Genomic DNA, 14,870 nt, shown 5'->3' on the forward strand with positions numbered 1-14,870 from the left:
AATTTCCTGCAGCTAATGCGCCTTATCACCTGTTTTGTGATCTTATCGCTGATCTGGCTGGTCATTGAGAATGTTGCGGAGTGGTGTTTTTGCGGCATTTGCATGGGTACGCGACTGTGGCTGCGATAAAGTGCCGTTAACTCGACAATAGCTCCTTGAGAAAATGCCCCCGACTTTACATCCATCTTTGATACACTCGGCTAATTCTCTCACTGCAACAGACGTAGATTACAGCTTTGATTGTACACTTCAAACACAAGCCTGTTTACAGCATGAACAAGAATATGCTCTGCCCAATTAAATAATCCATTTAGATTGCTGTGACTACATCAAATATTCTGATCGATCTGTGCAGCCTGCCATAGGGACAAACGCAAAAAGAACAATTGATGGACAGAATGCAGAACAATGTCATACATTCACCCAAGTACAAAGATCTGGGCCTAAATCTATTGTTTTTTTGCTCACCATGTTTGGACCCAGCCATATGCAAATCAGTCTTGACCCTGCGCCCAATGGGAACAGTCCAGCCCGAACTGCCAGGCCAGGTCCTCCCTGGACTGCAAACAAGCATCATAGGGCCGGTTTCGGGCTTTCAGCCCTCATCAGCCAGGATAGCTTGACTCCAGTGGCATGGAGAGGACGGGACCCAAGTCTGGGCATACCCGTCCCACTCTGGGTGACAAATGCAAAAAAGAACAATTGATGGACAGAATGCAGAAGAATGTCATACATTCACCCCAGTACAAAGATCTGGGCCTAAATCCATAATTTTGTTGCTCACCATGCCATTCTAGTTTGGACCCAGCCACATGCAAATCAGTCTTGACCCTGCGCCCAATGGGAACAGTCCAGCCGAACTGCCAGGCCAGGTCCTCCTGGACTGGAAACAAGCATCCTAGGACCGGTTTCAGGCTTTCGTCCCTCATCAGCCAGGATAGCGTGACCCCAGTGGCATGAAGAGCATGGGACCCACGTCTGGGCATACCCGTCCCACTCGGGTGACAAATGCAAAAAGAACAATTGATGGACAGAATGCAGAAAAATGCCATACATTCACCCCAGTACAAAGATCTGGGCCTAAATCCATCGTTTTTTGCTCACCATGCCATTCCAGTTTGGGCTCAGCCATATGCAAACCAATCTTGACCCTGCGCCCAATGGGAACAGTCCAGCCCGAACTGCCAGGCCAGGTCCTCCCTGGACTGGAAACAAGCATCCCAGGACCGGTTTCAGTCTTTCAGCCCTCATCAGCCAGGATAGCTTGACTCCAGTGTCATGGAGAGCACGGGACCCACGTCTTTACATACCCATCCCACTCGGGGTGACAAATGCAAAAAGAACAATTGATGGACAGAATGCAGAACAATGTCATACATTCACCCCAGTACAAAAATCTGGACCTAAATCCATCGTTTTCTTGCTCACCATGCCATTCCAGCTTGGACCCAGCCATATGCAATCAGTCTTGACACTGCGCCCAATGGGAACAGTCCAGCCCGAACTGATGGGTGATGGATTTAACCCAGATATCTTGCCTGGGGGTGAATGTTTTGATTTGTTCTACATTCCGTCCATCAATCGTGTGTCTTTTGTCGTAGGGACTAAGCATCAATACTCAGTTGCGTGAGCGATCGTAAACTGGTGCATGCATGAAGGAGAATTCCATCCTGAGAAAACCTAAATGCAGTCACTAGGTGACTCTGCAGGGCAGCTGGTGGAACTAAAGGCTCCAATGCTGGCATTGGAAAATACAGATCACAGATTCCTTACACTCATAGTGTGTGTAGACCATGGGTTTCTGTTGCAGTAACCGCTCCACTTTTTGCCAGATGTCTGATGCACTTTGACTTGATGGGCCCTGAATCTTTGCCAATCAGGTTCCCAGGGCCCGTGTTTTTTCCCAAAACTGTACATTTGTACCCACAATTGGCACCTCTTTGGCCACATGTAAGTTCATTGTAAAAGGTACCAATGGTACCAAGGACACTGTGACCAGGGAAGGCCTCTAAGGGCTGCAGAACATATTGTGCCACCCTTAGAGATCCTGTACCTTAACACACACAGTTCAATTGGCAGCACCAGTCCCGGTGTTACTGGGAAGCGCTGTCCGCTTCACCCTCCAGCTCTCCCTCACCTCATTTCGGCCCTGTGCCGGTGCATCAGCCCATTTCCTTGCGACTGTGATTTTTGTTAGGTGGGGTATTGCAGCAGGGCATTCGTGAGTGCGTGATATAGGCATCAGAAAATACAGATCATGGATTCCTTACACTCATATTGTGTGTAGAACGTGTGCTTCTGTTGCAGTTACCCCCCCCCCTGCGCTTTGCCAGATTTCTGATGCACTTTGACTTGATAGGCCCTGGGTCCCTACCATTCAGATTCCCAGGGACTGTGTTCTTGCCCAAACTGTACATTTGTACCCACAGTTGGCACCTCTCTGGCCACATGAACGTCCCTTGTAAAACCAAGGGCACTGTGTCCAGGTAAGGCCTCTAAGGGCAGCAGCACATACTGTGCCATCCTTAAAGGACCTGTACCTGAACACACACTGCCATTGCAGGCTGCATATTTTGGCGAAGGGGAAAAGTGAAGAGTCGACATGGCACACATACCTGTGTGCCATGCCTGCAACCCACTGCCTATGGTATGGATAAGTCACCCCTCTAGCTGGGTACACTATACCACTGGTGAGGGTACAGTTGCATGAGGACTGTACCCCTACAGTGTCTAGGTCCATTCTTATGCATTGTAAGTGCAGTAAAAACATAAAGAGTATATGGTCTGGGTGTTTGTCATTATGAACTACACAGCACCATAATGGCTTTAGTAGAACAAGGGAAAGGGTTTTGACGTGTGTGGTAGGATGTGGCGCCTGCAGCGAGTGTACGTCTATCTGACTGATGGTTTCGTGGGATGGTGAAACAGGAAGGGGTTGACCCTAAACCACTTGATTTACAGATGAGAGGTCTCACAGAATTACAGAAGGCCTGTGCACTCATCTATATTAGGTTGCAGAGTGTGTTCTCTGTATCAGAAAGTTAACATCAACAAGCATTACAAATGCATTTGTATTGGGAAAACAAAAGACACTCTGGAGTTGTTTGTGTTCTTCTTTAATTCTGAACAATTGCCCAGCCAATACGTGTTTCGTCTGGGGAAGTACCCTGAGACTTCTTCAGGGCTTATGGCAATGAGAAGGAGATCAAGGATCTCTCTACTGGTTGTACTTCCGTCCCGGCTGACTTAAGGGTGAGTATCTCAAACGTTTCTGTGTGACCCAGAGTAAGGACCATGGAAGATTTGAGAACAAGGGTCTTCACTCTAAATCAGTTATTCTTCCGTCCCGGTTCCAGGGGAGAGGGAAAGTATCTGGACACAGGTAAAGTCTACTGGGTGCACCGTAGAATTGAGCCAGGGGTAATGGCTAAACTGAGGCAGTGTATGCACTGATGTGAGGAAACAGACGCAGCGTCTGGGACCAGAAGTCGACCTAATATAGACGTGTTCAAACCCCCCCGATCAGGAAGGGACATCCGTGGCAAGGTAGCTTCAAAGGCCTTGCAGCCTTTGCAATGCAACCCCCAGTCTCTCCTGCTATCAGGAGCAGGACCCCTCCTGTTTCACCCCCTTTTCGGCTGGAAGACAGGCAAGAAAAATTAGAACAGCCCAGAAGGCGTGCCCACCTCTGAGGCAAGGTGAAGCTCACTCCTCAGCGCCCGCCATCTTGCAGATAGCAGGCACTCTCCAATCAGGATTAGGGATTGTGCCCACTCCCCCATGTAGGGTGAGCATACCAAGGTTGTAGTTACCCTAAGTTCAGTGGCCCATTGGCTACTACCTTGAGACCCCTAAAACACCCCCTAAATACCAGGACTCACAATAAATAAACAAGCCTTTCCAGGTTTAGGGAGAGGAGCTCTCCGCTCATATTGGTGACGTCTCTACATGCTGATGCTTTCACAAAGCAGCTTGCTGACTTCTTCTTGAGAGAGTGTCCAGCACGTGACCGGACAGTGGGAATTTCAGTTAGCAGGTTTCCCATGTCACTTGTACTTCCTCTTCTTGGCAGGCACCTGGGCCACTCTTTAAGACTCCAGGTCCTTCTGATCACCCTCACGTGCTAAGCAAACACAGGGAGATGATGGACGGAGTGCTAAAACATACAACTTCTTGTGGACCCTGGTGCTGATCCAGCAGTTTGTCTCCCTAGCAAACTTCCTGTGGTGAGAAACCTTAGTGTCAATCAAGTGCAGGCACAGTTCTGGTAAACATAGAGTAAGCATATGCTCTTGTGCAATCCAATTGTCCAGCCCCTGATAGTCTGTCACCTCACTGCCCTTCACCCAACCATCCAGTGCCTTGCAGAAAGAATCAACACACTCTACCGATATCTGATGGACAAGTTTCACACTTTCTCTGAACTTCTGCCTGTATCACTCTGTCAGATCATATCTCTTGACTAGGGACTCCTTAATGGTGAGGTACCTTGTCTTGTCCTCCTTTCCTAGGGCTAGCAAGGTTACCCTCCTGTCCACTGAGAAATGCTTCCACAAACCTGCCCCCAATCTCTATCAGGGATCCTGTTTTATTTATTTATTTGTTTAGTGTTTTATAGAGCTCAAAATCAGAGCGCTGTACAAGGCTAAACAAGATGATTAAAAAAATTCAGAGCAGACTAATCATGTGAGCGTTTGCCGTGATAAACAGGATATTACAATGAGAAGGAATAGGCGAACATGGGTACAACTTAAGGGAGGAAAACAAACCTTAGCGGGAGCAGAGGCAGACTGCACATCACCAGTCTCTGCCCCATTGAATGAAAGTGAAGTATGAATGAAGTAATAGGAAACAGCAACAACCATGATACAAGACAATGCGTAGGCTACATCAAGAAAATCCAGATTGGCATACGCTGGTAGAGGTCAAGAAGAGAGCATATTGCTAGGCAGCTGAGCTGTATATGCCCTGAGAGTGTTATGGAAGGAATTTGCCCCTAAGGAAAGTCTTTGCTTCCTTTTTTAATCTAACCAAGGAGGGTATTCTTCTGACTTTGGGTGGCAGCGAGTTCCATATTCTAGGTGCAGCCCCAGAGAAAGATCTGTAGTCTTCTTCCGGAAGAGGGGAAGTATCAGAACAAAAGCCCTGGCAGACCGGGGGAGCCTATCTCCTCCAGATACACGATTTTCTTTGCGAGATACGCTGGACAGTTAGAGTGTAATGATTTGTGTGTGATACAGACCAATTTGAGTTGTATTCTGGCTTCGTACGGAAGCTAGGTCAGCGCGTTGAGGTGCGGAGAGATGTGGTCGAATTTTTTTGAACCTGTCAACAGTCTTGCGGCTGCATTGCGACAAGCTTTTAGGGAAGTCCATTGAGATCTTGGGTAGGCCGGAGAGGGATGATCATCCATACTCGATCCTAGAAATAAGTAGTGCCTGAACTGCCATTTTAAGATACGATGTATCTAGGAATGGTTTTAGTTTTCTTAGGTAGCTCAGGTGAAACCTTGCATTTTTGGCCAGTGTGATATGGGCTCTAATATTCAAGTTCTTGGCCAGTGTGATTCCTAGGGATTTGTCTGAGTCCACTATGGTCAGGGTGCAGTTCAGGGCAGTGATCGAGTTGGTCCATTCCAGTATGTTAGTTGAACACTTAGAAGGGGAGATTAGCAAGAATTCGTTTTTTTGGGCATTCAGTTTGAGCTAGTTGATAGCCAGCCATTGCACAGTTAGCCTCGTTCATTGTTTTGATCTCTTCTAAGGATGAGATTTTGATGTAGATCTTTGTGTTATCTGCATACATGTGGAAAGAGATGCTGGCGATACGCAGTGTTTCAGCTAATGGTTCCAGATAGAGGTTTAAAACCGTAGGGGAGAGAGTTGAACCTTGGGGGACTCCGATCGTAAGCGGAGAAGGAGTGGATAGCTTTCGATTAACTAAGAATCTTTGGGAGCGGTTACGAAGGAAGGATTTAAACCATTCGAGGACGGTTCCCCCTAATCCCACCCGGTTATCAAAACATTCTAGTAATTTCTCATTTTTAACTGTGTTGAACGCTGTTGATAGGTCCAGAAGAAATAAGAGACATGTTTTGTCTTGGTCTAGGGAGAGAAGGGCGTCATCTACTATGTGGAGAATAGTAGTTTCAGTGCTGTGATCTGGCCTGAAGCCAGATTGGCATACGTCTAGCAGGTTGAATTTGGCGATGTGTTGGCTAAGTTGTTGTTGCACACATTTCTCAAGAACTTTAGCTAGCAGAGAAATATTGGATATAGGTCTGAAATTGTACGGCTCTGCAGGATTTGGAGTGTTTTTTTTTAAGATGGGGATGACTTGACCAGCTTTTAGAGAGTCAAGTATGGACTCTTGAGTTAGAGAAACATTGATTATTGTGGTCCAGATGGGTATGATAAATTGGTTGGTTGTAGACAAGCAGTTGGAGTGGAGCGGGTCATTGAAGTGGTTGTTCAGTTTAATGGATGCTAGGAGTTTTGAGATGATAACATACTCTACCGATATCTGAAGGACACGTTTCACACCTTCCCTGAACTTCTGTCTGTAATTCTCTAAGATCAGATCAGATCTCCTGACTAGGGACTCCTTCATGGTAAGGTACCCTGTCTTGTCCTCCTTTCCTAGGGCCAGCAAGGTTTCACTCCCGTCCACTGAGAGATGCTTCTACAAACCTACCCCCAATCTCTCTCAGGGATCCTATGCATTTGCAAAGCTATCTCGCAGGCTTGAAACCACCAATGTATGTCATCTCCCGCTCCATAATCAGGCACCAAACATTTGGGTATGTGTACCTGCCCCTATGGGTACACTGAAGACATGCGGCCCTCTTGGCTTTCAACTCCAGCTCTTTGAAGCTCAGCTCCTGTGCTAAAAGCATTTTCTTCTCCTCCATGGCCAATTTATCATTCTCCATTCCCAACTTATCTTTCTCCAAATCCAGTTTGAGCTTGGCAAGCCCCATATTTAGCTTACTTTCTTCCCTCCTGTCCTCCAATTCTGCTGGGGACAGTCTTTTACACTATTCAGGCTGACCCACAGACAATGCTTGCTCCTCCAGCCATCTCAGATGCAGGCCTTGTTTCTCATCCTCCACAATGGCGTTCCCATCTTCTGGGTGAAGACCAGGACCTCAGCGCCTTTTGGAACAGGAGGTCAGTAGGCCAAAAACTGGTGAAATCATGACAAAAGATGCCAGGCCTCACAACAACATTTTGATGAAAAGTAAATCGGCAATAATTCAATATTCATTTTTTTAGTTAAAAAAAAGGTTTCATTTTCCAGCACACTAATATTTAGTTGAGGAAGCTGAATTTCTATAGAAGAATATTGGATGGCTTTGCCTGTGAAGGAATGGCAATTATGCCAACAAAAACCCATTCCACAATTCCTAAGAACAGAATTGACAGATGACATTAAAATAACTATAATGAGGCCTTCATAGACAAGAAAATAGTATTCCATTAAAGAGGCAGTATGAAAATAAACATGCTGTTTATCAAACTTCAAATAGTCTTTGTAAATTGAAACAGCTTGGCTGAAACCTAGAAAATTAAAGGCAACAAAGCACACAAAATATTGTTGTAAATATAATTAGTCTGATATGAAATATCCTAGTCTTCAGGGCACATTCCCAGCAAACCTGAAATTGTCTACGTGCTGTTATTGAGGTATAGATTAAAGTGTCTCACTTATATGAAAAAAATTGCTTAGAGATATTGCTACAACATATGACTGCACATAACACCACGTTATAAAACAGCTATGAAATACATGTAACAGATACCCACCACTGGATATGTGTGGTTCTTCTGTAGATGAATGCTCTGTAATAAAAGCAACAAGACAGAGGGAGGAGCCTAGCGCGCAACCAAGATGGCCGCGTAGGCACAGGGCTCCCGAGGGCCTCCGCAACCTCTCACGTCTATCCTGAATAAATCCTGATTCTATCGACGGGCTTCTACAGGCGAACATAAGCGGAGGTGATACCCATTGTCCAAATTCAAATCGGACTTCAGGAACCGGGATAGCATTGGCTTCAAGTTGGCGGCCTACTCCTGGCCTTGCCCCGGACTCGAATTGGCGTGGTGCCCGGGCGGAAAGTGAACAACAACGGCATGCAGGACCCGGGCTGGTGTGTACCCCGCACTTTCACTTTCGGTTTCGGGTCTCCTCGCTGAAACTGGCTGAGGGACCCTGGCTTGTCAGCGACACGTCGATAGCGGGAAGATTGGGAATCCTGACTGGATCTTGGACACTAGTCTGGCCTACACTTCGTGATCGCCGATGCTCATTAGATCGGATGTCCGCGGATTATTAATCGTGTTGGTGGACGACAACCTTGGTGGCCCTCAGACAATGGCGGCTAGATCGGACGGAGATAAACAAAAATCCAAGACGACTAGGCGGGGAGGTTATACCCAAGCTAATAACATGGACCGCTATGCTCAGTCAAAAGGATCCCCTAGTGGACTGCATAAGTCACCGGAGAGATCCAATGCTGGCCCGGGATCGTCCACAGAATTAACATTGCAGGATGTCATGGGTGCCATCGACGAGATGAAAGCTGCGGTTAGTCAGCAATTCGACACCTTGGCCCATAAATTGGACACGGTTTTGATCAACGTTAATCTAGTCAGAGCGGACCTTTCAAAAACTAATGAAAAGGTCAAATCCTTGGAGCTGAAAACGTCGAGCCTGACAACAGACGTGTCCGACCTGCAAACCGAGGTCCGTAATCAGCGGACATCCAATGATTTATTTGTCCATCGGCTGGAGTACTTTGAAAGTAGGGCTCGGCGGAATAATGTGCGCATAATAGGGGTGCCGGAGAAATCGGAGGTTCCTGCGGCCGACCTCTTCGTGGAAGACCTCGTGATCAACCATCTTGCACCCAAAGGGTTGAGTAAATTTTTTGCGGTCGAGCGGGCCCATAGAGTTCCAGGTGGTAAACCGAAAACGGGCGCTCCCCCACGGCCTATTATTGCCAGAATTTTCAATTTTAGGGACAGGGACGCTATCCTGCAGGCCTCGAGGGTGAGTGGGCCGACGAAGTTTGAGAACACTAATATAAGTTTCTACCCGGACTTAACACAATCGGTCCAAAAGCAGAGACAGGGGTTCATGGGTGTTAAACGGCGCCTGAGGGACATGGAGCTGAAATATGCGATGCTCTTTCCGGCCAGGTTGCGTGTTGAGTTTGAGGATCGGTCACATTTCTTCGATCGGCCGGAGGTGGTTGGAGATTGGCTTGATACTTTGCCCCAGCGGCGAAGTCGAGAGGGACAGACTGAGGAGAACGGAGAGGGCTTGACGGAGCAGGAGTAGACTCTTGATTCCCGGTGACTGAACATTGCGATGACGCCTCAATACCTTGGTTTGATGTTTCTATTCAGTGCCTTATTCTTAAATGCCCGGGGGTTGTGGGGTGCTTAGTGAGGCTCTTTCCTCCTCTGGGGTTTCTTTTTGTAGATTAGTTAATGCTAGGGGGACAGGCACACTGCAAGTTGGGGGGGCTACATGGGCTCACGCAGGGGTGCAGGGAGGGGGGAGTTGTAACGGGAATGTTGGTGGGGGGGGTTGGGGAATGTTTGAATGTTTTACAAGGCAATGTAACGCTATACGACTGGTGGTTGGGGCCGTGTTCTCTGGGGGAGGGGGTTGTGCACGAGGTTGGGATGGGGGGTAGGGGATTGAGGGTACTCTCCTGGAATGTGAATGGATTGGGGGACAGGATTAAACGTGGGGTAGTGCTGCAGTTTTTGAAACGACTTTCGCCAGACGTTGTCTTTCTGCAGGAAACGCATCTAATTGGGAATTCTTGCCATGCTATGAATAGGCGGGGATATCGTCTCGCTGTTCACTCCGGTTTCACTTCTAGCTCGAGGGGGGTGGGCATCTTGGTTAGAGCCTCTCTCCCGTTGGAGGTGGACAATATAATCCATGATGACAGAGGGCGGTATGCTGCCCTCGTAGGACGATGGGAGGGCAGAACTGTCTCGCTAGTTTCTGTGTATGTCCCACCAGGATTGCAGACTGTAACATTTGCCAATTTAGGGCACATGGTCCTGGGACTCCCGGGGGGGGTTCTGGTGATGGGGGGCGATTTTAATTCTGTCGCATCCGGTAGAGCGGATCGTCACCCTCCCAGGGATCTCCCTGGGGCACAGACCTGGCTGAGTGGGTTTATAGATACCCTCGGACTGATAGACTGCTGGAGATTAATGCACTCGGGACAGGCGCAATACACTTTCCACTCAGGGGCTCATGGAAGTCTATCGAGACTTGATTATGTCCTTATGCCGGCGGCCCAAGCTGTTATGGTTAGGGAAGTGGGACATCTGGCCCGGGGTATTTCTGACCACTCCCCACTACTGTTGCACATGGAGGTCACCCCCGGGGCTGAGGGGAGGGTGGCGCCGATTAACCCTTGGTACCTGCGTAATCCTAAAATCCGGGCGGAACTGGTCAAGTCTCTCGAACACTATTTCAATGAAAATGTGGGGTCAGTATCATCTGCTGTCTCGTTGTGGGAAGCCTTCAAAACGGTGATCCGTGGGCAAGCCCTTTCCCTAATTTCCCACACCAAGAAAAGCAAGATTGAGGAGGTGGTTCGCCTTGAGAATGAAATAGCCGAGTTGGAAGGGGACCTGGAGCTGGGTGTTACGAATGATAAGTTGCACGTTCTCAGTCTCAAGCAGCTTGACTATAGAGCGCTGGTCACCGATGCCGCCAAAGTGATGAGTAGAGAGCAACAAGGGCGCTTATACGATGTGGGGGATAAGGCTGGAAAGTTGATTGCATGGTTGGACAAGAAAGAGAGAGCGAGTCGAGTGGTAACGGTCATTGAGAGAGCGGACGGCGCGCGTGTGACTGACCCTGTGGAAATTGTTATATGTTTCGCGGATTATTTCCGCGAAGTATATTCTCCAGTCTCGGATCGCCCTGAGGATGACTCTCATCTACTGCTGAGAGATATTGCGTTGCCGTCTTTGTCGGAGGAGGATAGGATACTGATGGATGCGACGTTGTCGCCTGATGAGATTGCTTTGGCCATTCGCTCGGTCGCTTCCGGCAAGGCCATGAGTCCTAATGGCCTTCCCATCGAACTGTATAAACTGCGTCCGGACAAGATGGCGCCTCATCTACGTGAAATGTTTCTTGAAGCACGAGAAGTGGGCTCCCTCCCCTATGATCAGCATCTTGCTACAATAGTCGTGATTCACAAGGAGGGGAAGTCGCGGGATCGATGTATCTCTTATAGACCCTTCTCACTGTTAAACGCTGAGCTCAAAATTCTAGCTAAGGTTTTAGCTAATCGTCTGGTTAGGGTCGTTGGCGACTTGATCCATCCGGATCAGTCTGGTTTCATACCTCACCGTAACACGGGTCTGAACCTGAGGCGTCTCCATGGAGTGCTCGCGAGAGCGGCGTACATACGTGAGCCGGCCATTTTGGCGTCTCTGGATGCGACAATGGCGTTTGATACTCTAGAATGGCCGTATCTTTGGGCGGCGCTCGCGAAATTTGGTTTTGGCCCCGGGTTTATCGGTTGGGTAAAGTTGTTGTGTGATGAACCATTGGCTCAGGTGGTAGTGAATGGCAGAGTGTCGACTCCCTTTGTGTTGGGAAGAGGCACGTGGCAGGGTTGTCCGTTGTCGCCTCTTCTCTTCGCACTTGCCTTGGAACCTCTGGCTGCCTGGCTCCGATGGGAGCCCTCATTGCGGGGCATCCGGTGGACGCCTGAATTTGAGGACCGCATCTCTCTTTATGCGGATGACATTCTCCTGTACCTCACATCTCCCCGGCAGTCTTTACTTGTATTAGACGATGTTCTAAACTCATTTGGTCGTAACTCCGGCTTGGTCATTAACTGGACTAACTCATGCGTCTACGTTCTCTCGGGTGATGCTCCTCTCCTCTCGCGTGGCTGCCCTATCCAGATTTCGCAGTCGGGGTTTAAATACTTGGGAGTCTTCATAACATTAGACCCTATGGCCCGTTATGAGCGGAACTTACTCCCCCCACTTCAGCGACTAAAGGCTGACGTTTCGGGTTGGCGACGGCTTCCGCTTTCGCCGCTCGGACGTGCGGCTTTGTTTAAAATGATGTCGCTACCACGATTCCTGTATGCATTGCAAAACACGCTTGACGTTATACCGGCCCGTGAGGTGGAGAGTTTGCAGAGGCAATTGTTCTGGGACGGGCGATCGCGAATCGCTCTCACAAAATTGACACTCCCTTGGTATGATGGGGGTATTGCACTCCCCGATATCAAGCGATATTATTGGGCGTCTCAATTGGCGGCGGTGAATCACGGGATGTACGGACCGGCCCTGAACCCGGCGTTTGAGATGGATAAAATTTTATTGCCTGGTGGGGATTACAATAGGGCACTTTATTCGAAGTCTCCCGGTGTGCAGTTGACAGGCTCAACAAAGATAGCAGTACGTGTGTGGCATGCTGCGAATGCTGCAATGGGATGGAAGGACCGCCTGACTCGAGCGACTCCACTGTATGCTTCAGAAAGGCTGGGCTGTTTGTGGAAAACGAAAGGGTTTGAGAAATGGGATATGATTGGCATATGTAAGGTGAGTGATTTTTGGGTGAAAGGGAAGTTTAAAACGTTTGAAATGCTGAAAGTGGAATATAAGCTGAACGATAGGGAGTACTTCCGGTATGCTCAGGTCCGCCATGCGTTGTGTTCGGTTTTCCCTGATGTTACTGCTATCCCGGAATATTCCCCATTGGAGGACAGGGTGCTAGATGGTTACGTGCCTGACAGCACAATCTCCTTGATTTATAAAAAGCTTATAAACGAACGGGCGGACCTGTTGACCCACCTGAGGGAGGTCTGGGTAGCTGACGGTTTGGAATTAGACGATGAGGACTGGGTATCGGCAGTAGCCTCCCCGAGGGAGGTGGCAATTCCGGCCCACCTTCGGCTCGTACAATTGAAGATACTCCATAGAGTATATGTCACTGGACCCCGCCTGATGCGCATGGGTTTTTCCGTGGATGGACTGTGTAAGCGTGGCTGTGGTTCGCTGGGTACTTTCCTTTACATCTTGTGGGAATGTCCTGAGGTGGCTCGCTTTTGGAATTGGGTGCATGCGGTAATGGAAGAGGTCACACATGTCGCTCTGTTACCAGAAGCTAGAAGGTGTCTGCTGAACGTGTGGGAGCCAAATGACTTTGGGGAATATGGTGGCTAAACGCGACATCGCACAGTTATGGGGTTCTCAGAGGTCACCCACGATCTCGGTATGGAAGGAGAATATGGACTGGTGCATGTTTAGAGAAAAGACGGTGTATGTGGCGAGAGGCAAGCCTAGGAAATGGACTAAGGTGTGGGGTCCGTGGAATTCTTATCGCGGAGACATCTGCGCCCCTCCTCTGGCGATAGTATTGGATGTTCCTTTGTCCCCCTAGCTGAACATTCCTAATTTTCTATGCTATGAGTATGTTACAGTTTGACTTTTTCTCTACTCCCGGGCCCCCCCCCTCCTCTGTCACAGACCATTCATGATTACTATATAAAGTGGACTTTCCTACCCTGTGGAGCACGTACTGATACTTATAATTCTTATTGCCTTGTTTGTGTGAAATGTTTATAAGTTTTAAATTAAAAGAGGAAACCGTCTTAATACTGTTATTCGGATACAACTGCTGCCTTCACTCAGAGTGCGGATGGACTAACGGGATCTCTTGATTGACATGTCTGTATAACGGTGAACTAACTCTTCTCGTACTACTTAGCGGCCGGCCCAAGTGGTTGTAGGCCCATGTCTGTAAGTCTTTGAAGTCAAATAAAGGTTTCTAAAAAAAAAAAAAAAAAAGCAACAAGACAGAAGTGAAGTTAGACATCCATCTCGGGCCCCTTCACTTGCTGCAACATTTTAATACAAATGACTAATATCTGTGTATAGGTGTTGTGCCATTTCTCCTCCCCTGACTGACTGAAGAAATATTGTTGTTTCACCACTATTTTCTTTGTCACTTTTCTGTGATGGCCAGAAATATGTCAGAGGGATCAGCAGTTTATACAAACTGAAAACATATATACTAGAGGTAATTACCTTGCCCTGATTAAATAGAGGAAAGGAGGAAGACAATTTGCTTCTAGTATAAGCAAATATTACATAACAAAATATTACACGCGTTCCACATAACGGAAGGATGGGGATTCCAAGTACCTATCAATGCTTTGTATCAGTCAGACCCTTAACATCTGTGTGAAGAAAGTGGTGAGGATGTGCTGATACTGCTGCTGCTAGTGAGTCTGCAGTTCTTGCGTGTCTTGTCCCTCTGTTACCTAAACCCACTGTTCCTTAATCCACTATTACTTCTCCATGGACTAAAATTGCCCATAGGCCCCCATGTAAATGTAAATTTTACTCACACCTTAGCCACAGAAACTGCAGGGAGTTTGTGTGCTTTTAATATAGCATTTCTAAATGTTCCTGCTGAAACTAAAGCCTAATATATTTCCAACTATGCAGGTATACTGAAGAGTTAACTTTACCAATTGTTATGTCTTTTTTTCATATTATATCTGAGTTCCAACCATTCATCACCTGCTAAAGTACATTCTGAGTGCTCTAAGTTCCAACCCTGAGTCCAAAGAAGGATAATAGTCATTCAGTGAGCAAAGTGACATTAAACCACAATGTGCAACACCAGTCGGAAACAATAGCTACCCACTGAAATCTGCCCAGTATTCAGTAACATCCCCAAGTCACAAAGCCCTTTAGAAGAGGGCTGATGCCAGATATGTATAGCCATTGGGTAGTTATAGTTAGGATCACGTTTCCATAGGAAAATCATTTTTTGGTTTACTTATAACTTTGGTGCCA

The 14,870-nt window shown here is 47.7% G+C and overlaps 1 protein-coding gene across 25 annotated transcripts in view; it reads right to left on the reverse strand.

Annotated features, from left to right (window-relative positions):
* LOC146866844 (scavenger receptor cysteine-rich domain-containing protein DMBT1-like) overlaps positions 1–14,870 on the reverse strand; it is a 605,183-nt gene that overhangs the window by 268,387 nt on the left and 321,926 nt on the right. The window lies entirely within an intron of this gene.

Source organism: Triturus cristatus, chromosome 1_2 (genome assembly GCF_964204655.1).
Source record: "Triturus cristatus chromosome 1_2, aTriCri1.1, whole genome shotgun sequence".
NCBI classification, from domain to species: Eukaryota; Metazoa; Chordata; class Amphibia; order Caudata; family Salamandridae; genus Triturus; species Triturus cristatus.